At 52.7% G+C, this 23,304-nt stretch overlaps 1 protein-coding gene across 1 annotated transcript in view; it reads left to right on the top strand.

Moving 5' to 3' along the window:
* The window catches only part of ASTN2 (astrotactin 2), a 1,067,984-nt gene that overhangs the window by 155,985 nt on the left and 888,695 nt on the right, over positions 1-23,304 (top strand). The window lies entirely within an intron of this gene.

Consider the following 23,304-nt stretch of genomic DNA (forward strand, 5'->3'; position numbering starts at 1 on the left):
TTTTCATAAATCAAAAGTACACATGAAAATAAGAAACTTTGTAATATCTTATCAGAGAAATTCCATTAGAATTGATCTTTCACTTTGTAAAATCTGTAGCCGATGAAGAGAAATGTTCACATTACTGAGATATGATATAACAGTTGGTGCTTATAAAATTCCATGGAAGGAGATGAGAGGAGCTAGAGGCAGATACAGATATTTGGCTGCAAGTTCTCTTAAAACGACAGTTACACTTTAAGTCCCGCTCAGGCCCATCCACAGGACACCCAGTCTCGAAGGGGACACTTACATGTTATGCTCAGTAGTTGAGGTGTATCATCAAAGCCCAAGGTCCGGATGGGCGCGGTTGTCAGTGGAGCAGGCAGATGAGGCACAGGGGAAACAAGTAGAGAAGGTCCTGGAGGCCACAAACAGGTAGCAGAGGTCCTGGAGACCACAGAGAGGTAGCAGAGGTCCTGGAGACCAAAGAGAGGTAGCAGAAGTCCTGGAAACCTCAGAGAGGTAGCAGAGGTCCTCGAGACCACAGACAGGTAGCAGAGGTCCTGGAGACCTCAGACAGGTAGCAAAGGTCCTGAAGACCTCAGACAGGTAGCAGAGGTCCTGGAGACCTCCGACAGGTAGCAGAGGTCCTGGAGACCTCAGACAGGTAGCAGAGGTCCTGGAGACCTCAGACAGGTAGCAGAGGTCCTGGAGACCTCAGATGGGTAGCAGAGGTCCTGGAGAATGCAGAGAGGTAGCAGATGTCCTGGAGACTTCAGACAGGTAGCCGAGGTCCTGGAGAATGCAGAGAGTTAACAGAAGCCCTGGAGACTGCAGACAGGTAGCAGAGGTCCTGGAGGCCACAGAGAGGTAGCAGAGGTCCTGGAGACCACAGAGAGGTAGCCGAGGTCCTGGAGACCTCAGACAGGTAGCAGAGGTCCTGGAGACCTCCGACAGGTAGCAGAGGTCCTGGAGACCTCCGACAGGTAGCAGAGGTCCTGGAGACCTCCGACAGGTAGCAGAGGTCCTAGAGACCTCCGACAGGTAGCAGAGGTCCTGGAGACCTCAGACAGGTAGCAGAGGTCCTGGAGACCTCAGACAGGTAGCAGAGGTCCTGGAGACCTCAGACAGGTAGCAGAGGTCCTGGAGACCTCAGATGGGTAGCAGAGGTCCTGGAGACCACAGAGAGGTAGCAGAGGTCTTGGACACCGCAGAGAGGTAGCAGAGGTCCTGGAGACCGCAGAGAGGTAGCAGAGGCCCTGGAGACCACAGAGAGGTAGCAGAGGTCCTGGAGACCTTAGACAGGTAGCAGAGGTCCTGGAGAATGCAGACAGGTAGTAGAAGTCCTGGAAACCGCAGACAGGTAGCAGAGATCCTGGAGAATGCAGAGAGGTAGCAGAGGTCCTGGAGACCTCAGACAGGTAGCAGAGGTCCTGGAGACTGCAGACAGGTAGCAGAGGTGCTGGAGACTGCAGACAGGTAGCAGAGGTCCCGGAGACCATAGAGAGGTAGCAGAGGTCCTGGAGACCACAGACAGGTAGCAGAGGTCCTGGAGAATGCAGAGCGTTAACAGAAGTCCTGGACACTGCAGACAGGTAGCAAAGGTGCTGGAAACTGCAGACAGGGAGCAGAGGTCCTGGAGGCTGCAGACAGGTAGCAGAGGTTATGGAGACCATAGAGAGGTAGCAGAGGTCCTGGAGACTGCAGACAGGTAGAAGTGGTCCTGTAGAATGCCGACAGGTAGCAGAGGTGCTGGAGACTGCAGACAGGTAGCAGAGGTGCTGGAGACTGCAGACAGGGAGCAGAGGTCCAGGAAATCTCAGGCGGGTAGCAGAGGTCCTGGAGAATGCAGACAGGTAGTAGAAGTCCTGGAAACTGCAGACAGGTAGCAGAGATCCTGGAGAATGCAGAGAGGTAGCAGAGGTCCTGGAGACCTCAGACAGGTAGCAGAGGTCCTGGAGGCCGCAGACAGGTAGCAGAGGTGCTGGAGACTGCAGACAGGTAACAGAGGTGCTGGAGACTGCAGACAGGTAGCACAGGTCCTGGAGACTGCAGACAGGTAGCACAGGTCCTGGAGACCATAGAGAGGTAGCAGAGGTCCTGGAGACCACAGACAGGTAGCAGAGGTCCTGAAGAATGCAGAGAGTTAACAGAAGTCCTGGAGACTGCAGACAGGGAGTAGAGGTGCTGGAGACTGCAGACAGGGAGCAGAGATGCAGGAGACCTCAGACAGGGAGCAGAGGTCCTGGAGACCTCAGACAGGTAGCAGAGGTGCTGGAGACTGCAGACAGGTAGCAGAGGTGCTGGAGACTGCAGACAGGTAGCAGAGGTGCTGGAGACTGCAGACAGGTAGCAGAGGTGCTGGAGACTGCAGACAGGTAGCAGAGGTGCTGGAGACCTCAGACAGGTAGCAGAGGTCCTGGAGACCTCAGACAGGTAGCAGAGTTCCTGGAGAATGCAGAGAGTTAACAGAGGTCCTGGAGACCGCAGAGAAGTAGCAGAGGTCCTGGAGACTGCAGACAGGGAGCAGAGGTCCTGGAGATCGCAGACAGGTAGCAGAGGTCCTGGAGACCTTAGAGAGGTAGCAGAGATACTGGAGAAAGCAGAGAGGTAGCTGAGGTCCTGTAGAATGCAGACAGGTAGCAGAGGTGCTGGAGACTGCAGACAGGTAGCAGAGGTGCTGGAGACTGCAGACAGGTAGCAGAGGTGCTGGAGACTGCAGACAGGTAGCAGAGGTGCTGGAGACTGCAGACAGGTAGCAGAGGTGCTGGAGACTGCAGACAGGTAGCACAGGTCCTAGAGACTGCAGACAGGTAGCAGAGGTCCTGGAGACCATAGAGAGGTAGCAGAGGTCCTGGAGACCACAGACAGGTAGCAGAGGTCCTGAAGAATGCAGAGAGTTAACAGAAGTCCTGGAGACTGCAGACAGGGAGCAGAGGTGCTGGAGACTGCAGACAGGTAGCAGAAATGCAGGAGACCTCAGACAGGGAGCAGAGGTCCTGGAGACCTCAGACAGGTAGCAGAGGTGCTGGAGACTGCAGACAGGTAGCAGAGGTGCTCGAGACTGCAGACAGGTAGCAGAGGTGCTGGAGACCTCAGACAGGTAGCAGAGGTGCTGGAGACCTCAGACAGGTAGCAGAGGTCCTGGAGACCTCAGACAGGTAGCAGAGGTCCTGGAGAATGCAGAGAGTTAAAATAGGTCCTGGAGACCGCAGAAAAGTAGCAGAGGTCCTGGAGACTGCAGACAGGGAGCAGAGGTCCTGGAGACTGCAGACAGGTAGCAGAGGTCCTGTAGAATGCAGACAGGTAGCAGAGGTGCTGGAGACTGCAGACAGGTAGCAGAGGTGCTGGAGACTGCAGACAGGTAGCAGAGGTGCTGGAGACTGCAGACAGGTAGCAGAGGTGCTGGAGACTGCAGACAGGGAGCAGAGGTGCTGGAATCTGCAGACAGGGAGCAGAGGTGCTGGAGACTGCAGACAGGTAGCAGAGGTCCTGGAGACCATAGAGAGTTAACATAAGTCCTGGAGACTGCAGACAGGTAGGAAAGGTCCTGGAGGCTGCAGACAGGGAGCAGAGGTCCTGGAGGCTGCAGACAGGGAGCAAAGGTCCTGGAGACCATAGAGAGGTAGCAGAGGTCCTGGAGACTGCAGACAGGTAGAAGTGGTTCTGGAGAATGCAGACAGGTAGCAGAGGTGCTGGAGATTGCAGACAGGTAGCAGAGGTGCTGGAGACTGCAGACAGGTAGCAGAGGTTCTGGAGACTGCAGACAGGTAGCAGAGGTTCTGGAGACTGCAGACAGGTAGCAGAGGTGCTGGAGACTGCAGACAGGTAGCAGAGGTGCTGGAGACTGCAGACAGGTAGCAGAGGTGCTGGAGACTGCAGACAGGTAGCAGAGGTGCTGGAGACTGCAGACAGGTAGCAGAGGTGCTGGAGACTGCAGTCAGGTAGCAGAGGTGCTGGAGACTGCAGTCAGGTAGCAGAGGTGCTGGAGACTGCAGACAGGTAGCAGAGGTCCTGGAGACTGCAGACAGGTAGCAGAGGTCCTGAAGACTGCAGACAGGTAGCAGAGGTGCTGGAGACTGCAGACAGGTAGCAGAGGTCCTGGAGAATGCAGAGAGTTAAAAGACGTCCTGGAGACCGCAGAAAAGTAGCAGAGGTCCTGGAGACTGCAGACAGGGAGCAGAGGTCCTGGAGATCGCAGACAGGTAGCAGAGGTCCCGGAGACCATAGAGAGGTAGCAGAAATCCTGTAGAATGCAGAGAGGTAGCAGAGGTCCTGTAGAATGCAGACAGGTAGCAGAGGTGCTGGAGACTGCAGACAGGTAGCAGAGGTGCTGGAGACTGCAGACAGGTAGCAGAGGTGCTGGAGACTGCAGACAGGTAGCAGAGGTGCTGGAGACTGCAGACAGGTAGCAGAGGTGCTGGAGCCTGCAGACAGGTAGCAGAGGTGCTGGAGACTGCAGACAGGGAGCAGAGGTGCTGGAAACTGAAGACAGGGAGCAGAGGTGCTGGAGACTGCAGACAGGTAGCAGAGGTCCTGGAGACCATAGAGAGTTAACATAAGTCCTGGAGACTGCAGACAGGTAGCAAAGGTGCTGGAAACTGCAGACAGGGAGCAGAGGTCCTGGAGGCTGCAGACAGGGAGCAAAGGTCCGGGAGACCATAGAGAGGTAGCAAAGGTCCTGGAGACTGCAGACAGGTAGAAGTGGTTCTGGAGAATGCAGACAGGTAGCAGAGGTGCTGGAGACTGCAGACAGGTAGCAGAGGTGCTGGAGACTGCAGACAGGTAGCAGAGGTGCTGGAGACTGCAGACAGGTAGCAGAGGTGCTGGAGACTGCAGACAGGTAGCAGAGGTGCTGGAGACTGCAGACAGGTAGCAGAGGTGCTGGAGACTGCAGACAGGTAGCAGAGGTGCTGGAGACTGCAGACAGGTAGCAGAGGTGCTGGAGACTGCAGACAGGTAACAGAGGTGCTGGAGACTGCAGACAGGTAGCAGAGGTTCTGGAGACTGCAGACAGGTAGAAGAGGTGCTGGAGACTGCAGACAGGTAGCAGAGGTGCTGGGGACTGCAGACAGGTAGCAGAGGTGCTGGGGACTGTAGACAGGTAGCAGAGGTGCTGGAGACTGCAGACAGGTAGCAGAGGTCCTGGAGACCTCAGACAGGTAGCAGAGGTCCTGGAGACGTCAGACAGGTAGCAGAGGTCCTGGAGACCTCAGATGGGTAGCAGAGGTCCTGTAGACCACAGAGAGGTAGCAGAGGTCCTGTAGACCACAGAGAGGTAGCAGAGGTCTTGGAGACCGCAGAGAGGTAGCAGAGGTCCTGGAGACCGCAGAGAGGTAGCAGAGGTCCTGGAGACCGCAGAGAGGTAGCAGAGGTCCTGGAGACCACAGAGAGGTAGCAGAGGTCCTGGAGACCACAGAGAGGTAGCAGAGGTCCTGGAGACCTTAGACAGGTAGCAGAGGTCCTGGAGAATGCAGACAGGTAGTAGAAGTCCTGGAAACCGCAGACAGGTAGCAGAGATCCTGGAGAATGCAGAGAGGTAGCTGAGGTCCTGTAGACCTCAGACAGGTAGCAGAGGTCCTGGAGGCCACAGACAGGTAGCAGAGGTGCTGGAGACTGCAGACAGGTAGCAGAGGTGCTGGAGACTGCAGACAGGTAGCACAGGTCCTGGAGACTGCAGACAGGTAGCAGAGGTGCTGGAGACTGCAGACAGGTAGCAGAGGTGCTGGAGACTGCAGACAGGTAGCAGAGGTGCTGGAGACTGCAGACAGGTAGCAGAGGTGCTGGAGACTGCAGACAGGTAGCAGAGGTGCTGGAGACTGCAGACAGGTAGCAGAGGTGCTGGAGACTGCAGACAGGTAGCAGAGGTGCTGGAGACTGCAGACAGGTAGCAGAGGTGCTGGAGACTGCAGTCAGGTAGCAGAGGTGCTGGAGACTGCAGACAGGTAGCAGAGGTGCTGGAGACTGCAGACAGGTAACAGAGGTGCTGGAGACTGCAGACAGGTAGCAGAGGTCCTGGAGACTGCAGACAGGTAGCAGAGGTGCTGGAGACTGCAGACAGGTAGCAGAGGTGCTGGAGACTGCAGACAGGTAACAGAGGTGCTGGAGACTGCAGACAGGTAGCAGAGGTCCTGGAGAATGCAGAGAGTTAAAAGAGGTCCTGGAGACCGCAGAAAAGTAGCAGAGGTCCTGGAGACTGCAGACAGGGAGCAGAGGTCCTGGAGATCGCAGACAGGTAGCAGAGGTCCCGGAGACCATAGAGAGGTAGCAGAAATCCTGGAGAATGCAGAGAGGTAGCAGAGGTCCTGTAGAATGCAGACAAGTAGCAGAGGTGCTGGAGACTGCAGACAGGCAGCAGAGGTGCTGGAGACTGCAGACAGGTAGCAGAGGTTCTGGAGACTGCAGACAGGTAGCAGAGGTGCTGGAGACTGCAGACAGGTAGCAGAGGTGCTGGAGCCTGCAGACAGGTAGCAGAGGTGCTGGAGACTGCAGACAGGGAGCAGAGGTGCTTGAAACTGAAGACAGGGAGCAGAGGTGCTGGAGACTGCAGACAGGTAGCAGAGGTCCTGGAGACCATAGAGAGTTAACATAAGTCCTGGAGACTGCAGACAGGTAGCAAGGGTGCTGGAAACTGCAGACAGGGAGCAGAGGTCCTGGAGGCTGCAGACAGGGAGCAAAGGTCCAGGAGACCATAGAGAGGTAGCAAAGGTCCTGGAGACTGCAGACAGGTAGAAGTGGTTCTGGAGAATGCAGACAGGTAGCAGAGGTGCTGGAGACTGCAGACTGGTAGCAGAGGTGCTGGAGACTGCAGACAGGTAGCAGTGGTGCTGGAGACTGCAGACAGGTAGCAGAGGTTCTGGAGACTGCAGACAGGTAGCAGAGGTGCTGGAGACTGCAGACAGGTAGCAGAGGTGCTGGAGACTGCAGACAGGTAGCAGAGGTGCTGGAGACTGCAGACAGGTAGCAGAGGTGCTGGAGACTGCAGACAGGTAGCAGAGGTGCTGGAGACTGCAGACAGGTAGCAGAGGTGCTGGAGACCTCAGACAGGTAGCAGAGGTCCTGGAGACCTCAGACAGGTAGCAGAGGTGCTGGAGACCTCAGACAGGTAGCAGAGGTCCTGGAGACGTCAGACGGGTAGCAGAGGTCCTGGAGACGTCAGACGGGTAGCAGAGGTCCTGGAGACGTCAGATGGGTAGCAGAGGTCCTGGAGACGTCAGATGGGTAGCAGAGGTCCTGGAGACCGCAGAGAGGTAGCAGAGGTCTTGGAGACCGCAGAGAGGTAGCAGAGGTCCTGGAGACCGCAGAGAGGTAGCAGAGGTCCTGGAGACCACAGAGAGGTAGCAGAGGTCCTGGAGACCTTAGACAGGTAGCAGAGGTCCTGGAGAATGCAGACAGGTAGAAGAAGTCCTGGAAATCGCAGACAGGTAGCAGAGATCCTGGAGAATGCCGAGAGGTAGCTGAGGTCCTGGAGACCTCAGACAGGTAGCAGAGGTCCTGGAGGCCACAGACAGGTAGCAGAGGTGCTGGAGACTGCAGACAGGTAGCAGAGGTGCTGGAGACTGCAGACAGGTAGCAGAGGTGCTGGAGACTGCAGACAGGTAGCAGAGGTGCTGGAGACTGCAGACAGGTAGCAGAGGTGCTGGAGACTGCAGACAGGTAGCAGAGGTGCTGGAGACTGCAGACAGGTAGCAGAGGTTCTGGAGACTGCAGACAGGTAGCAGAGGTGCTGGAGACTGCAGACAGGTAGCAGAGGTGCTGGAGACTGCAGACAGGTAGCAGAGGTGCTGGAGACTGCAGACAGGTAGTAGAGGTGCTGAAGACTGCAGTCAGGTAGCAGAGGTGCTGGAGACTGCAGTCAGGTAGCAGAGGTGCTGGAGACTGCAGACAGGTAGCAGAGGTCCTGGAGACTGCAGACAGGTAACAGAGGTGCTGGAGACTGCAGACAGGTAGCAGAGGTCCTTGAGACTGCAGACAGGTAGCAGAGGTGCTGGAGACTGCAGACAGGTAACAGAGGTGCTGGAGACTGCAGACAGGTAGCAGAGGTCCTGGAGAATGCAGAGAGTTAAAAGAGGTCCTGGAGACCGCAGAAAAGTAGCAGAGGTCCTGGAGACTGCAGACAGGGAGCAGAGGTCCTGGAGATCGCAGACAGGTAGCAGAGGTCCCGGAGACCATAGAGAGGTAGCAGAAATCCTGGAGAATGTAGAGAGGTAGCAGAGGTCCTGTAGAATGCAGACAGGTAGCAGAGGTGCTGGAGACTGCAGACAGGCAGCAGAGGTGCTGGAGACTGCAGACAGGTAGCAGAGGTGCTGGAGACTGCAGACAGGTAGCAGAGGTGCTGGAGCCTGCAGACAGGTAGCAGAGGTGCTGGAGCCTGCAGACAGGTAGCAGAGGTGCTGGAGCCTGCAGACAGGTAGCAGAGGTGCTGGAGACTGCAGACAGGGAGCAGAGGTGCTGGAAACTGAAGACAGGGAGCAGAGGTGCTGGAGACTGCAGACAGGTAGCAGAGGTCCTGGAGACCATAGAGAGTTAACATAAGTCCTGGAGACTGCAGACAGGTAGCAAAGGTGCTGGAAACTGCAGACAGGGAGCAGAGGTCCTGGAGGCTGCAGACAGGGAGCAAAGGTCCGGGAGACCATAGAGAGGTAGCAAAGGTCCTGGAGACTGCAGACAGGTAGAAGTGGTTCTGGAGACTGCAGACAGGTAGCAGAGGTGCTGGAGACTGCAGACAGGTAGCAGAGGTGCTGGAGACTGCAGACAGGTAGCAGAGGTGCTGGAGACTGCAGACAGTTAGCAGAGGTTCTGGAGACTGCAGACAGGTAGCTGAGGTGCTGGAGACTGCAGACAGGTAGCAGAGGTGCTGGAGACTGCAGACAGGTAGCAGAGGTGCTGGAGACTGCAGACAGGGAGCAGAGGTGCTGGAGACTGCAGACAGGTAGCAGAGGTGCTGGAGACTGCAGACAGGTAGCAGAGGTTCTGGAGACTGCAGACAGGTAGCAGAGGTGCTGGAGACTGCAGACAGGTAGCAGAGGTGCTGGAGACTGCAGACAGGTAGCAGAGGTGCTGGAGACTGCAGACAGGTAGCAGAGGTCCTGGAGACTGCAGACAGGTAACAGAAGTGCTGGAGACTGCAGACAGGTAACAGAAGTGCTGGAGACTGCAGACAGGTAGCAGATGTGCTGGGGACTGCAGACAGGTAGCAGAGGTGCTGGAGACTGCAGACAGGTAGCAGAGGTGCTGGAGACTGCAGACAGGTAGCAGAGGTCCTGGAGACCTCAGACAGGTAGCAGAGGTCCTGGAGACGTCATACAGGTAGCAGAGGTCCTGGAGACGTCAGACAGGTAGCAGAGGTCCTGGAGACGTCAGACAGGTAGCAGAGGTCCTGGAGACCTCAGATGGGTAGCAGAGGTCCTGGAGACCACAGAGAGGTAGCAGAGGTCCTGGAGACCGCAGAGAGGTAGCAGAGGTCCTGGAGACCGCAGAGAGGTAGCAGAGGTCCTGGAGACCACAGAGAGGTAGCAGAGGTCCTGGAGACCTTAGACAGGTAGCAGAGGTCCTGGAGAATGCAGACAGGTAGTAGAAGTCCTGGAAACCGCAGACAGGTAGCAGAGATCCTGGAGAATGCAGAGAGGTAGCTGAGGTCCTGGAGACCTCAGACAGGTAGCAGAGGTCCTGGAGGCCACAGACAGGTAGCAGAGGTGCTGGAGACTGCAGACAGGTAGCACAGGTCCTGGAGACTGCAGACAGGTAGCAGAGGTCCCGGAGACCATAGAGAGGTAGCAGAGGTCCTGGAGACCATAGACGGGTAGCAGAGGTCCTGGAGAATGCAGAGCGTTAACAGAAGTCCTGGAGACTGCAGACAGGTAGCAAAGGTGCTGGAAACTGCAGACAGGGAGCAGAGGTCCTGGAGGCTGCAGACAGGTAGCAGAGGTTATGGAGACCATAGAGAGGTAGCAGAGGTCCTGGAGACTGCAGACACGTAGAAGTGGTCCTGTAGAATGCCGACAGGTAGCAGAGGTGCTGGAGACTGCAGACAGGTAGCAGAGTTGCTGGAGACTGCAGACAGGGAGCAGAGGTGCTGGAGACTGCAGACAGGGAGCAGAGGTGCTGGAGACCTCAGACAAATAGCAGAGGTCCTGGAGGCCTCAGACAGGTAGCAGAGGTCCTGGAGGCCTCAGACAGGTAGCAGAGGTCCTGGAGGCCTCAGACAGGTAGCAGAGGTCCTGGAGACCTCAGACAGGTAGCAGAGGTCCTGGAGACCTCAGACAGGTAGCAGAGGTCCTGGAGACCTCAGACAGGTAGCAGAGGTCCTGGAGACCTCAGACAGGTAGCAGAGGTCCTGGAGACCTCAGACAGGTAGCAGAGGTCCTGGAGACCTCAGACAGGTAGCAGAGGTCCTGGAGAATGCAGAGAGTTAACAGAGGTCCTGGAGACCGCAGAGAAGTAGCAGAGGTCCTGGAGACCGCAGACATGGAGCAGAGGTCCAGGTGATCTCAGACAGTAGCTGAGGTCATGGAGAATGCAGAGAGTTAACAGAAGCCCTGGAGACTGCAGACAGGTAGCAGAGGTCCGGGAGACCGCAGAGAGGTAGCAGAGGTCCTGGAGACCGCAGAGAGGTAGCAGAGGTTCTGGAGACCACAGAGAGGTAGCAGAGGTTCTGGAGACCTTAGACAGGTAGCAGAGGTCCTGGAGAATGCAGACAGGTAGTAGAAGTCCTGGAAACCACAGAGAGGTAGCAGAGGTTCTGGAGACCTTAGACCGGTAGCAGAGGTCCTGGAGAATGCAGACAGGTAGTAGAAGTCCTGGAAACCGCAGACAGGTAGCAGAGATCCTGGAGAATGCCGAGAGGTAGCAGAGGTCTTGGAGACCTCAGACAGGTAGCAGAGGTCCTGGAGGCCGCAGACAGGTAGCAGAGGTGCTAGAAACTGCAGACAGGTAGCACAGGTCCTGGAGACTGCAGACAGGTAGCACAGGTCCTGGAGACCATAGAGAGTTAGCAGAGGTCCTGGAGACCACAGACAGGTAGCAGAGGTCCTGAAGAATGCAGAGAGTTAACAGAAGTCCTGGAGACTGCAGACAGGGAGCAGAGGTGCTGTAGACTGCAGACAGGTAGCAGAGGTGCTGGAGACCTCAGACAGGTAGCAGAGGTCCTGGAGACCTCAGACAGGTAGCAGAGGTCCTGGAGACCTCAGACAGGTAGCAGAGGTCCTGGAGACCTCAGACAGGTAGCAGAGGTCCTGGAGAATGCAGAGAGTTAAAAGAGGTCCTGGAGACCGCAGAAAAGTAGCAGAGGTCCTGGAGACTGCAGACAGGGAGCAGAGGTCCTGGAGATCGCAGACAGGTAGGAGAGGTCCTGGAGACCATAGAGAGGTAGCAGAGATCCTGGAGAATGCAGAGAGGTAGCTGAGGTCCTGTAGAATGCAGACAGGTAGCAGAGGTGCTGGAGACTGCAGACAGGTAGCAGAGGTGCTGGAGACTGCAGACAGGTAGCAGAGGTGCTGGAGACTGCAGACAGGTAGCAGAGGTGCTGGAGACTGCAGACAGGTAGCAGAGGTGCTGGAGACTGCAGACAGGTAGCAGAGGTGCTGGAGACTGCAGACAGGGAGCAGAGGTGCTGGAAACTGCAGACAGGGAGCAGAGGTGCTGGAGACTGCAGACAGGTAGCAGAGGTCCTGGAGACCATAGAGAGTCAACATAAGTCCTGGAGACTGCAGACAGGTAGCAAAGGTGCTGGAAACTGCAGACAGTTAGCAGAGGTCCTGGAGGCTGCAGACAGGGAGCAAAGGTCCTGGAGACCATAGAGAGGTAGCAGAGGTGCTGGAGACTGCAGACAGGTAGCAGAGGTGCTGGAGACTGCAGACAGGTAGCAGAGGTGCTGGAGACTGCAGACAGGTAGCAGAGGTGCTGGAGACTGCAGACAGGTAGCAGAGGTGCTGGAGACTGCAGACAGGTAGCAGAGGTGCTGGAGACTGCAGACAGGTAGCAGAGGTGCTGGAGACTGCAGACAGGTAGCAGAGGTGCTGGAGACTGCAGACAGGTAGCAGAGGTGCTGGAGACTGCAGACAGGTAGCAGAGGTGCTGGAGACTGCAGACAGGTAGCAGAGGTGCTGGAGACTGCAGACAGGTAGCAGAGGTGCTGGAGACCATAGAGAGTTAACAGAAGTCCTGGAGACTGCAGACAGGTATCAAAGGTCCTGGAGGCTGCAGACAGGTAGCAGAGGTGCTGGAGACTGCAGACAGGTAGCAGAGGTGCTGTAGACTGCAGACAGGTAGCAGAGGTGCTGGAGACTGCAGACAGGTAGCAGAGGTGCTGGAGACTGCAGACCGGTAGCAGAGGTGCTGGAGACTGCAGACAGGTAGCAGAGGTGCTGGAGACTGCAGACAGGTAGCAGAGGTGCTGGAGACAGCAGACAGGTAGCAGAGGTGCTGGAGACAGCAGACAGGTAGCAGAGGTGCTGGAGACTGCAGACAGGTAGCAGAGGTGCTGGGGACTGCAGACAGGTAGCAGAGGTGCTGGGGACTGCAGACAGGTAGCAGAGGTGCTGGAGACTGCAGACAGGGAGCAGAGGTGCTGGAGACTGCAGACAGGTAGCAGAGGTCCTGGAGACTGCAGACAGGGAGCAGAGGTGCTGGAGACTGCCGACAGGGAGCAGAGGTGCTGGAGACCTCAGACAGGGAGCAGAGGTCCTGGAGACCTCAGACAGGTAGCAGAGGTCCTGGAGACCTCAGACAGGTAGCAGAGGTCCTGGAGACCTCAGACAGGTAGCAGAGGTGCTGGAGACCTCAGACAGGTAGCAGAGGTCCTGGAGACCTCAGACAGGTAGCAGAGGTGCTGGAGACCTCAGACAGGTAGGAAATACCTGAACACAGGTGTGTGTATGGTGGTGTTATATTGGCCTAGGCAGACGATCACATGGCAGCTTGCTGAGCTACTTGCAAAGCCCGATGTGCAGCACAAAAAAAGTTTAGTGGACATGACTATTTCCAAAAATTCAAGACAGCCCCTGCAAATTCAGGACTTTTGCCATCTAAAAGAAACTGGACCTATCCAATGAGGGATTGTGCACATGTTTTTTTTTTTCAGTTGGATTCTGCTCCGAAAACCGACTGAAAACCAATTGAAAAGCGCTAATTAAATGCCCAAAAGTATAAATAAGCATTTTGATATAAAAATGACTTTCTGTTTTGTGACAAATCTGCGCAGAAAAAAAAAAAAACGTGACAAAACTGCAACGTGAGCACAGACCTTAACGATTCCATATGACATCAGAAGTTTCGTGTAACTGCAGGTGTACTTTAAGAACAGTGACTAATGGACACAATACCGAGCCTGGTGTACAGATCCTTGCACTCCATCTGTGTAATAATGATCGGTGTTGATACGGAGTATTCTAGCCCCTGAGTCTCCGTCTGTGTTTCTAATGTACTGCAATCAGTTTGCAAACCTAATAAATGCAGCATTAATCTAATCTAACCATGGAACCTAATATACCAATCATGTTTTCTATGACAGCACAACAGTTATTATGTTACCGCTGCCTCAATCTCTTCAGTGCCAGAGGCTCCTGATTTCTCGATTTCACTCTGCTATTACAGCAGCACAAAGTCTACCTTTACTATATAATTATATAATCAGGTCTCATGGAGTATGACCATGGGACAAAGCCACCACAGCTTATTGCATTTGTGTTTTCTTGTGAGTTTGTCTTATTTTTACTGATGTGAATGTTTTTATTGTGTCAAAATATTTACTGTATCAAAACCAAGGAAACAGCATTTTGTCCAGTGGGTGACATATCGGCGAGAAAAATGACATTTTTACCATTAGCTTTAGTAGGGAGATAAAGATGCAATTCTCTACTGTAACATTATTGCTGGACCGATTCCTAATCCTGTTTTTATTCTCGACGAGAGATGTTTATTGAGGATAAAGGTTGCAATAAACGCTGTAAATCGAGTGGTGGTTGACGATAGCAGGAAATTCTACTAAACTGCTGTGTTCTCCACATTAAGGAAATCTACAGTTTAATACAATGGATATTGTACAGTGGGGTCCAAGTCACCGAACCAGCACTTTATGATTAGCAAAATGTAATGGTCTGCAGCTACAGGGGATACATTGAAATCTGAAAATGCATCTATAATTCTAGTTTTTTTGAAAGTTTTCTAAAATTCTTTCTTGATTAGATTGTTTTTTATTATCTAAATATTAGTGTTGAGCGAACATGCTCGACACTGCTCTGTACTCGCCCGAGCATCTCACTACTCGGGATGTTCGGCGAGCACCGAGCATTTCCGGGTTACTCGGGCGGGAGCTCGGGTCTCCGTCCTGCATGTTTGGCGCTCTTTACAGAGCCAATGAACATGCAGGGATTGCCAGCCAGTCACTGTAATGCCGCAGCCATGTTGTTTGTGGGCATTACAGTGATTGGCTGGCCGCACAGCGTCACCTCGAGTATTTAAAACCGGGCGCCGCCATCTTGGTCACAGTCGCCCGGGATCAGACAGTGTAGGGACAGCACTGCTGAGCTAGGGAGAGATTTATACTCCGAAATAGTTAGTGTAGGGTCTGTAAAGGCTGCCAGAACAAACAAACAGTACTTCTCTAATATCCATCCCAGGTATATCAGGCAGGCAGGCTGTATAGGAGACGCAGTGGTTATACCAGCAAACGCTGCATTACAGTCCTGTGTGCTCCTGTTGCTGAAATTGCTGGACTTAGCTCCAGGTCTCGGGGGCCAGGAAAAATCCTTTTTTTTCATCTAAATCCTCTTTTTTTTTTCCTCCTTCACACTGTACAAATACCCGTCTTATTAACCTTTTGGTGTCCCCCCCCCCCCCCCCCAAAAAAAAACAGTGTGTCTCTGATTTTTCAGACAAAAATATATCTGTTGAAAATAGTCTGGTGTAGGCCAGAGAAATAGAAGTGTGGTTTTGCAGTTCCACGGTGCAAACCTCTGTATTATCCACTTTTGGGCCATTTGTATATAAAAAAACAGTTTGAGTGTGTCGCTCACTGTTCTGCCGCAAATATATATGTTTAAAAAAGTCTGGTATACCCCAGTAAATTATAACTGTGGTTTTGCTGTTCCACGGTAAAAAATCTCTATTATCCTGTTTTTCGCATTTTTTCGCTTTAAAAAACCCAGTAGTGTCTCCTGACTGTTCTGACACAAAAATATATCTGTTGAAAATAGTCTTGTGTAGGCCCGACATCCCAGTTTGGTTTCGCAGTTCCATGGGTCAAATCGCTGTAGTATCCAGTTTTGGGCCTTTTATATGTAAAAAAAACACAGTTTGAGTGTGTCGCTCACTGTTGAGCCACAAATATATATATTTAAAAAAGTCTGGTATACACCAGTAAATTATAACTGTGGTTTTGCTGTTCCACGGTAAAAAATCTATATTATCCTGCTTTTGTCATTTTTTGCCGTAAAAAAAAAAAAAATAGTGCCTCCCTAATTTTTCAGACACAAATATATCTGTTGAAAATAGTCTGTTGTAGGCCCGGCAAATCCAAGTGTGGTTTTGCAGTTCCACGGGTCAAATCTCTGTAGTATCCATTTTTGGGCCTTTTGTATCTATAAAAAAAACAGTTTGAGTGTGTTGCTCACTGTTCAGCCGCAAATATATATATTTAAAATTGTCTGGTATACACCAGTAAACAATAACTGTGGTTTTGCCATTCCACAGCAAAAAATCTTTATTATTCAGGTTTTGGTATTTTTTCCGTAAAGAAAAACAGTAATAGTTTCTCCCTGATTGTTCTGATTGTTTAAAAGAGTCGGGTGTAGGCCAGAGAAATAGAACTGTGGTTTTCCTCTTCCACGGTTCTAATCTACTTTTTATTACCCTTTTTCCATTGATAGTGCGAGTGTAAGCTATTTTACTTCCTTTACAATGGGCAAGGCGCGTGGCAAGGGACGTGGAACTGGACGTTCTTGTGATGGTGCGTGCAGAGGACGGGGCCGTGGCCAAGGTGAAAATGTGCCACATCCAACAGCCACATCTTCTCGCTCCCACTTCTTGACCGAATTACTAGGGAATCACAGAGCAACACCAGTATTGCGAACTGATCAGTGTGAACAGGTTATTAATTGGATAGCTGATAATACTTTCAGTTACCTGAAAACCACCACCTCCGGTCTGTCTTCCACACGGTCAACTCTTTGTAGCCATGAGTCTCGACCTCATACTCCTCCTCACCTTGATGCTCCTTCCTCCCACCATGCTGAGTGTCGTCAGACAGCAACTGATCCCACAGTTGGACACTCTGAAGAGCTGTTCACTGGTCCATTTCCATATTTGTGCCCCTCGCCTGCTCCGCTTGAATTGGTGGAAGAGGAGATCCCATGTAGCGATGCCCAAATATTTGAACAGCCACGGCCACAGGAAGTCGACACTGGCAATTTATCACAAGAGGTGGACGATGACGAGACACAATTGCCAGGAAGTGAGGAGGAGGATCGTGGTGCGCAAGTGGAAGAGAAGGAGGTGGTGGATGATCTAGTAACTGACCCAACGTGGCAGGAGGACATGCAGAGTGAGGCCAGCAGCACACAGGGGGAGGGAGGCAGAGTACCGCAACAGGCAGGAAGAAGCAGTGTGGTGGCCGCATACAGAAGGCGGGCAACCGTTCCCCGTAACACCAACATGAGGGACGTTGCCAGCACAAGCGGTAGGTCTTCCAGAGTCTGGAATTTTTTTAAAGACTCTGCTGATAACCCCAAAAAGGCCATTTGTACCACCTGCCATGCCAGCATCAGCAGGGGTGACAAAACTACCAGCCTGACCACCACCAGCATGATCAGGCACATGGCAGCAAAGCACCCGACTTTGTGGGGCGAACCCCAGGGTCCACGACCAGTGTCAGCGGGTGTCACCACTGCTTCTTCCGCTGTTGTGCGTGCAATAGAACCCCCTGTTGTGTGTGCAAGGCAATCCCCTGTCCATACTGCATGTAAAGATGCCCCCTCCTCTCAGTCTTCACTTGTTATGGAACTTTCTCAAGAAACAGCATCAACGTCCACGTCCCACCGCAGCGCTCAATTGTCCATATTCCAGACCTTTGAACGAAAGCGGAAATTCGCAGCTAACGCCCCACAGGCCACAGTCCTAAATTCACACATTTCACGACTGCTTGTGTTGGAAATGCTGCCTTTTAGGCTGGTGGAGACGGAATCCTTCCGCAACCTTATGGCGGTGGCCGTCCCTCGGTACTCGGTCCCCAGCCAACACTATTTTGCCCGGTGTGCCATCCCCGCACTACACAAGCACGTGTCCCAAAACATCTGCCGTGCCCTCAACAACGCAGTTACTGGGAGAGTCCACCTGACAACGGACACGTTGACAAGTGCTTGTGGCCAGGGACGGTACATCTCCCTGACGGCACACTGGGTAAACCTAGTGGAAGACGGGACACAGTCGGACCTTGGGACGGAACACATCCTCCCCACACCGAGGATTGCAGGCCCTATGTCAGTCAGAGTTGCCCCCACCATGTACAGCTCCCACGCATCCTCCTCCTCCTCATGTTCAGCCTCCATCTCAGATATCACCACATCAGTTACAAGCTGGAAGCACTGCAGTACTGCCTCCGCCAAGCGGCAACAGGCTGTTCTGAAACTCATAAGCTTAGGTGAGAAACCTCACACTGCTTGTGAGTTGTGGACAGCTGTGAAAGAGCAGGCAGATCTGTGGCTGAGACCGCTGAACCTACATCCAGGCATGGTCGTGTGTGACAATGGCCATAACCTGGTGGCGGCTCTGAGGCGAGGCGAGATCACACACGTACCATGCCTGGCTCATGTGCTTAACCTCGTGGTTCAGCGGTTTCTTAAATCGTACCCCGAGTTGCCAGATCTGCTCGTGAAAGTACGCCGCCTGTCAGCCCATTTTCGCAAGTCGGCTACAGCTTCCGCTGCCCTTGCTGTGTTGCAGCAGCATTTGCAGCTTCCGGCACACCGACTGGTGTGTGATGTCCCCACACGTTGGAACTCTACCCTCCACATGTTGCTAAGGATTTGTGAGCAGAAGAGAGCAGTTGTGGAGTACCAGCTGCAACAAGGCCGTCGATATTCAGGTCAGACTCCACACATAAGACCTCAGGAGTGGACCTGGATGTCTGACATATGTACCATCCTGACAAACTTTGAGGAGGCCACCAAGATGGTGAGTGGCGTTGACGCCATCATTAGCGTCAGCATCCCACTTGTCTGTCTTTTGCAACGCTCTCTGCTGAGAATTAAAGAGGAGGCATTGCAGCCAGAGTATGATGAGATGGATCAAGAAGCCGTAGCGGGCGATTACACACAGCCCAGCCTCATCTCATCCCAACGTGCATTGGGGGACAATGAGGGAGAGGAGGAGGAGGAAGAACAGGAGCTGGTATCATGCGCTGTAGACGGTAGTACCTCTACAACTGTCATACCGTCGGTTCAGCGTGGGTGGCCTGAGGACAGGGGGGAGGAGGAGGAGGAGAGCATGGTCAGTCATCTTGGTGAGGACACGAAAATCTTGCCCTTTACCAGTCTGGCACGCATGGCTGACTTTATGTTACGCTGCCTTAACCGTGACCCTCGCGTTGTCAAAATGTTGGGTGACAGTCATTACTGGTTGGTGACACTTGTAGACCCCCGCTACAAGGAGAACTTTCACTCTCTTATTCCTGAGGTGGAGAGGTCCACAAAAATGGGGCAGTACCAGAAGGCCCTTGCTGCAGAACTGTTAAAAAAATTCCCATCTGAACACGCTAGCGGCAGAGGTCACAGTTCGTTGTTGCCCAACCAAGGCTTACATGCGAGAGAGACGCAACTCCAATCCAGCAGAGGCAGGGGAACACTGTCAACGTTCTGGGACAGTTTTCTCAGACCCTCCCTTCGGACAGACCCTGAGGCGTGGGGTACTCTCACAAGGAGTGGAAAGTTTCAAAAGATGGTGAGGGAGTACCTTGCCGACCGTACCAGCGTCCTCCTTGATTCCTCTGTGCCTTTTAATTTTTGGGTGTCCAAGCTGGACACTTGGAATGAACTTGCTCTGTACGCCTTGGAGGTCCTGGCCTGCCCTGCCGCTAGCGTGTTATCGGAGCGTGTTTTTAGTGCTGCTGGGGGAATTATAACTGATAAGCGCACTCACCTGTCAACTGACAATGCTGACAAGCTGACCCTTATCAAAATGAACAAGGGCTGGATTGGGCCAGACTTCTCATCACCACCAAATGACAGCAGAGTAACATATCTGTGTTATTTCGGGACATAACTGTGTTATTTCGGGAGGTGTATTCGCATGCACCGCTTCACACCCACACATGGGTACACGCTTCCTCATTTCGGCTGTTTTATGTTCTTCTCCTTATCCTCAGCCTCCACCACCACTATACCACCAGGGTGACCGTGGTCCGTGTTGCCATTATTGAAAATTCCTCCATCCTGTTTTTTGTCAGCTTTTGCTTGGAAGGCATAAGCAAAGACTTTGGGAGACCCCCTCCCCAATAATGGGAATAATATTTTTAAGATGCTGTACTGTATGGCTCTTCCAAGGGGCATTAAAAGCGTTTTGTTATACCACTCTGACCTCCACGTCTCTTCTGAGGGGCATTAAAAGCGTCTTGTTATACCACTCTGACCTCCACGTCTCTTCTGAAGGGCATTAAAAGCGTTTTTTTAAGCTACTGTGACCTCCATGTCTCTTCTGAGGGGCATTAAAAGCATCTTGTTAAGCTACTGGGACCTCCACCACTTTTCCGAGGGGCATTAAAAGTGTCTTGTTAAGCTACTGCGACCTCCATCATTCTTTCAAGGGGCATTAAAAGCATCTTGTTATACCACTCTGACCTCCACGTCTCTTCTGAGGGGCATTAAAACCATCTTGTTATACCACTCTGACCTCCACGTCTCTTCTGAGGGGCATTAAAAACGTCTTGTTATACCACTCTGACCTCCACGTCTCTTCTGAGGGGCATTAAAAGCGTCTTGTTAAGCTACTGGGACCTCCAGCACTTTTCCGAGGGGCATTAAAAGCATCTTGTTAAGCTACTGGGACCTCCATCATTCTTTCAAGGGGCATTAAAAGCATCTTGTTATACCACTCTGACCTCCACGTCTCTTCTGAGGGGCATTAAAAGCGTCTTGTTATACCACTCTGACCTCCACGTCTCTTCTGAGGGGCATTAAAAGCGTATTGTTAAGCTACTGGGACCTCCACGTCTCTTCTGAGGGGCATTAAAAGCGTCTTGTTATACCACTCTGACCTCCACGTCTCTTCTGAGGGGCATTAAAAGCGTATTGTTAAGCTACTGGGACCTCCACGTCTCTTCTGAGGGGCATTAAAACCGTCTTGTTACACCACTCTGACCTTCACGTCTCTTCTGAGGGGCATTAAAAGCGTTTTCTTAAGCTACTGTGACCTCCATGTCTCTTCTGAGGGGCATTAAAAGCATCTTGTTAAGCTACTGGAACCTCCACCACTTTTCCGAGGGGCATTAAAAGTGTCTTGTTAAGCTACTGCGACCTCCATCATTCTTTCAAGGGGCATTAATAGCATCTTGTTATACCACTCTGACCTCCACGTCTCTTCTGAGGGGCATTAAAACCATCTTGTTATACCACTCTGACCTCCACGTCTCTTCTGAGGGGCATTAAAAACGTCTTGTTATACCACTCTGACCTCCACGTCTCTTCTGAGGGGCATTAAAAGCGTCTTGTTAAGCTACTGGGACCTCCAGCACTTTTCCGAGGGGCATTAAAAGCATCTTGTTAAGCTACTGGGACCTCCATCATTCTTTCAAGGGGCATTAAAAGCGTCTTGTTATACCACTCTGACCTCCACGTCTCTTCTGAGGGGCATTAAAAGCGTCTTGTTATACCACTCTGACCTCCACGTCTCTTCTGAGGGGCATTAAAAGCGTATTGTTAAGCTACTGGGACCTCCACGTCTCTTCTGAGGGGTATTAAAACCGTCTTGTTATACCACTCTGACCTCCACGTCTCTTCTGAGGGGCATTAAAAGCATCTTGTTAAGCTACTGGGACCTCCACGACTCTTCGAACGGGCATTGCATTTCCTCATAATTTTTGGAAGCTTTTGCTTGGAAGGCATAAGCAAATGCTATGGGAGACCCACTCCCCAATAATGGGAATAATGTTTTTAAGATGCTGTACTGTATGGCTCTTGTAAGGGGCATTAAAACCATCTTGTTAAGCTACTGTGACCTCCACGTCTCTTCAAAGGGGCATTAAAAGCGTCTTCTTAAAACCATTCTGAACTCCACAACTCTTCCAAGGGGCATTGAAATGTTGTTTTTAATTACCTCTAATCTACACGACTCTTCCAACGGCCATTGCATTTCCTCCTAATTTTAGTCAGCTTTTGCATTTCAATGCATAGGCGAACACTAAGGGAGACCCACTCCCCAATAATGGGTAGAAGGTTTTTAGTACGCTGTAATCCACGTCTGTTTCAGCAATCCTCGGAGGAGGTAGGATATGCGCCAAAACACTGACCACCTCAGGCATAGCCGCTACTACATACATGCGCTTGCATTCCTTGAAAACAAAGCAGATGCTAACTTCTATCATCCTCATCATGCTCCTCACCTTGGCACTCTCAACTCCCCTGATGGAGAAGCCAGGGCCCACCAGAGGAGTCGGGTTCTCTGGTGGGCTCGTCCAATGCTGCCCTAAAGCAGGCCAGTCTAATAAAAGTGTGTGGGGATGTTCCGCAGAGAAATCGGGGCGGCTGGGGACCGTTTATGGACACCCGGCCGCCCACAGGCGGCTGGGGACCGTGTGTGGACACCCGGCCGCGGGGAGGCTGGGGAACGAACGTGGACACCCGGCCGCCAGGCGGCTGGGGACTGAGTATGGATAAAAGGGCCGCCGACGCAGCCATGACATGGTGGCCGGCGTCTGCCTCCACATGCCTAAAAGGCCCAATTTCAAGTGCAAGCTAGCTAACAGTATGGTATTGCAGCCTGGGGGTGGGTGGGTGTCAGGTTGCACACTTATGCTTGCATTCCAAGAAAACAAAGCAGATGCTAACTTCTATCATCATCATCATGCTCCTCACTTTGGCATAAACAACTCCCCTGATGGAGAAGCCAGGGCCCACCGGAGGTGTCGGGTTCTCTGGTGGGCTCGTCCAATGCTGCCCTAAAGCAGGCCAGTCTAAGAAAAGTCTGTGTGGATGTTCCTCGGAGAAATCGGGGCGGCTGGGGACCGTTTATGGACACCCGGCCGCCCCCAGGAGGCTGGGGACCGTGTGTGGACACCCGGCCACGGGGCGGCTGGGGACCGAGTGTGGACATCCGGCCGCCTCCGGGCAGCTGGGGACCGAGCGTGGACACCCGGCCGCCAGGCGGCTGGGGACTGAGTATGGATACCTCGCTGCCGAAGCAGCCATGAGGTAGTGGCCAGCTTCGGCCTCCTCAAAGCTAAAAGGCCCCATTTCAAGTGCAACCTAGCAGTATGGTATTGCAGGCTGGGGGTGGGTGGGTGGTTGGCTGCATATTTGCGCTTGCATTGCAAGGAATGGGGGAGGTACAATTGAACACTGCCCTGGGACAAGGACTTGCACGGGCATAGTTGCAAATCTGCATCTTCTGATGCGGCATGGATCACTTCTGATGGGCACACTTTTAGGCAGTGACCTGGGAGTCAGAGATGCTTCCAGGGGTCTTCCCCATGCTGTTCCCATGTCTTTTCAGCACTTTATGCATGTGTCACACAGCACATGGCCAGATAAGGTTGTAAAATGGTAAAATGACATTTCCCGGTGAATGCATTTGTCACAGTTGAAAGCAATACAAAAGTGCAAAAACGCATAAAAAATGCTACTTGTGAACATAGCCCAAGGTGTGGAGGAGTATTTTTTTGGGTTATTTATTTTACCTTATACACAAGTCTTTACCCTGGAAAGGATGTTCCTTCACATATTTCACAGGAAAAAAGTTTCACTTTCGTTTTTAAACGTTTTATTATGAGCCTATAAAAGTGGCTTAATACCTCTGACCACGTTGTTGACAGCAGTGACCTGGGGGTCAGAAATGCTTCCTGGGGTGATCCCCATGCTGTCCCCATGTCATTTGAGCACTGTCACTATCGTTTTGGGCACTTTTTAGGCTTTCTACTGACTGCCGGGGGTGCCGCCGCAAAATGCTCGGGTCTCCCATAGACTAACATTGTGCTCGTTGCTTGGGTCGACCACCCGAGTATCACGGTGAGCTCGGCCCGAGCTTCGAGCACCCGAGCATTTTAGTGCTCGCTCAACACTACTAAATATGTCTTTATAGGATTTGGAGCTCTTTTATACAGAACTCCTTCCTGGAGCC

This window comes from Phyllobates terribilis, unplaced genomic scaffold (assembly GCF_046119375.1).
Source record: "Phyllobates terribilis strain yellow unplaced genomic scaffold, ASM4611937v1 Scaffold_7__3_contigs__length_470593459, whole genome shotgun sequence".
Classification (NCBI taxonomy): Eukaryota; Metazoa; Chordata; class Amphibia; order Anura; family Dendrobatidae; genus Phyllobates; species Phyllobates terribilis.